This window comes from Tupaia chinensis, unplaced genomic scaffold (genome assembly GCF_000334495.1).
Source record: "Tupaia chinensis unplaced genomic scaffold, TupChi_1.0 Scaffold000070_1, whole genome shotgun sequence".
In the NCBI taxonomy this organism is placed as follows: Eukaryota; Metazoa; Chordata; class Mammalia; order Scandentia; family Tupaiidae; genus Tupaia; species Tupaia belangeri.
This window is the reverse complement of record NW_006159530.1, coordinates 5,154,534-5,157,364: the sequence shown is the minus strand read 5'-3', so window position 1 is coordinate 5,157,364 and position 2,831 is coordinate 5,154,534. Positions and strand designations below refer to the sequence as shown.

Here is a 2,831-nt window from a genome sequence, read left to right as displayed (position 1 = left end):
GATTTCTCACTTTCTATCTCTCTGTCTCTCTCTGTCTTTCTGGCGAGCACACGCGCCCTATAGCAAAAACCTCTCCAAAAATAAATAAATAAATAAATAAATAAAAATAAAAGGCGACCAGAGACAAATTCCAAAGGACTCCTTGGAGTTGGCTGGTGAAAGAGTTGTGGAAAAGCACTCGAGACCGAAGAGACCGAAGGAGTAACATACACAAAAAGGGAGGCGGGGGACAACCGTAAGTCCTTCAGGATGGCTGAAGCAGTGGGGACGCGACAGCAGTGGGTCCAATTTGTGACGAACCAAAGGGGTTAGCTGGACATCTCCAGGAAGTTGTAGAGTACAAGCAGGGAAGTGGCATGACCCGATTGACATTTTAAGGCCACTCTGCTGGCAGGGCGAACACAGAATTCGGACAGGTCAGGAGCCCATTCACCAGATGTTTATTGAGTGCCCACTTTTTGCCAGAGGACGCTGAGGTTACCAAAAGTACGCCTCATCACACCTTCATGGAGTTCCAGTCTGGGGAGGATATGTCAAAAAAATGACCCAACAGATGAACGCGCAGTACCCTAAGTAGAGGGTGTGACTGTGTGGCTGCAGCGTGACCCTGCCGCCACCGACTGCCCCGAGCGCCCCCTTCCCCCGACTGCCCAGAGCGCCCTCTTCCCTCGATAGTGCCCTCCTTCTGGGACCCTACCTCCCCTGCCCCAGGGTCCTGCAGGGCAGTCACAGTGCCTCTTCTGCCCAAAACGTGGTCCAAAACAGGCAGCCAGTCCGGGCGGCCCTGGCCCCACAATGGGGCTTAGGGTGGCAGGGAAAACAATGACGGCTCTTGCTGGTTTTGTGGGGTTTTTTTGTTTGTTTGTTTGTTTGTTTTTTAGTTTTTTGCCATAGGGTGCTTATACTCACCAGAAAGAAACAGAGGGAAAATGTGAACTCATCCCCCAGTGGGATGGCCACACTGCTATCCCTTCTCCTCCGTTATCCTCTGGAACTTGAACCATGCAGTCGGCTATGTGGGAATCCATTAACCACCGTACCACCTGCTGGTCCCTATTTAAGTTTTTAAGTTTTTTTTTTTTTTAAGAGCTAAGAAATCTTTCCCTGTAAGAGGGGCCAGCAGGTGGCATGGTGGTTAAGGGTGCTGGACTCTCACTTGGCTAACCGCGGTTCGAGTCCCGGATCTAGAGGCTTACCTTCTCACTTTCCCTCCCCCCTCTGTCCCTCTTTAGTCAAATTAAAATTAATTAATTAATTACAATTTAAATAAAATAATTCTTTAAAAAAAGAAAATCTTTCCCTTTAGATAGCTAGGCTTTCCACTCTTCATTAACTAGTCTTGAGTCACATGGTCACTTCTTAGCCCTCCCCCCACCCGACCTCCCCAGCGACCACGGGACTAAGACAACCCTGTCTGGCTGTCGGGCTTGTGTACTCACGATGTAGCCTATCCGTGGAGGTTAGACACTGGGCAGAGCTGGAGAAACGATCCTGGGTAGGATACAAATCCGAAAGTGTGGCCAGGGCCTGGGAAAGGCCCTTCCGGATAGAGACAGGCCTTGGTTCGGAGGTTTGCCTGCTTCTCTTACTCTGTATCTTGTTCTTTGCTGCCACCTGGTGAAGGGATGTTCCTCGCTAGCATGACCAAGCACCCAGCCTTAAGTTTGGGGGCTACCTTTCGTAAAGATTGCAAAAGTACAATAGATATTTGACTATGTTACCTCGTTCTTTTCTTAAAAATAAAAATTGAATTTTATTTATCATTATTATCGTCTTTTTAATTTGCTGCAGGGCATGTGTGCTCACCAGAAAGAGACTGAGAAGGAAAGTGAGAAAACAAGTCACCAGGTCCGGGACTCAAACCGTGGTCAGCCATGTGGGAGGCCAGTGCCTTAACCACTGCACCACCTGCCGGCCCTGTTACCTGCCTCTTGCATTCCCTCTTTGTTGTATGAGTTTTCCTTTTTCTTGCTTTTTAACTGACCTTTTCTACGACTCAACTCACTGCTCCTATGCACATGCTAGCGAGTGTGGTCATTCTCTGTCCGCTTTTTAGGGAAATGAAGTGCTTCATACCCACCGTCTGGGGCAGAGAGGCTGGAGTGTGGGAAATGGGGCCAGAGTCGCAGTTACGTGGGATGACAATGCCCCGGAAACCCACTATATAGTATGGTGACCATAGCTAATGTTCTGTAGTGTCGAGGCCAGCAGGTGGCGTGGGGGCTCTGCCGCTGGACTCCCCTATGGCTGACTGTGGTCTGAGTCCCAGATTTAGTGGCTTGCTTTCTCACTTTCCCTTTTGCTCTCTCTCTCTGGTCAAATTGGAAAAAAAAAAATAATAATAAAATTAGATAAATAATTCTTTAAAAAAAGAATACTATAGTGTCTACTTGAAATTTGCCAAGAGAGTAGATTGCAAATGTTCCCGGTACGTGTGACGTGGTGGAGTTGTTAACTACTTTAATCATCAGAATCACGCCGTCAGGTTGTCGGAAAGGTCATGAAGCATTTTTGCATAGAAAAAATACGCCGTGGCTTTCCCGAGAGCCCCACGCATGGCGCATGTATACCAAAGACATCACGTCGTGTGCCTTAAACGTGCAGTTTCTGTTTGCCCGTCAGACGTCCATGGCTGGGGGGGGAAAAAGAAAAGAGAGGACGGGTGCTCTGGGTCTTCAAAACTCCTCTTTCTGGCACTGCCCCACACATTCCAGCTACCGTGACCTTCCTGGACTCTGAGTTACGTCTCTTCTGTTCAGGAAGATGGCTGCACTCTGTTTTTATTTTGTGAGGTTTTTCCCATAGGACATGTACACGGGGACATAGTGCGA

At 48.4% G+C, this 2,831-nt stretch overlaps 1 long non-coding RNA gene across 1 annotated transcript in view; it reads right to left on the bottom strand.

The window, feature by feature from the left end:
- Positions 1-1,515, bottom strand: part of LOC114005731 (uncharacterized) — an 8,092-nt gene extending 6,577 nt beyond the window's left edge. Inside the window, exon 1 of the long non-coding RNA XR_003547566.1 lies at positions 1,440-1,515. This is a non-coding gene — a long non-coding RNA (uncharacterized LOC114005731). The remainder of the gene's footprint in view (positions 1-1,439) is intronic.
- Positions 1,516-2,831: the final 1,316 nt, after the last annotated feature.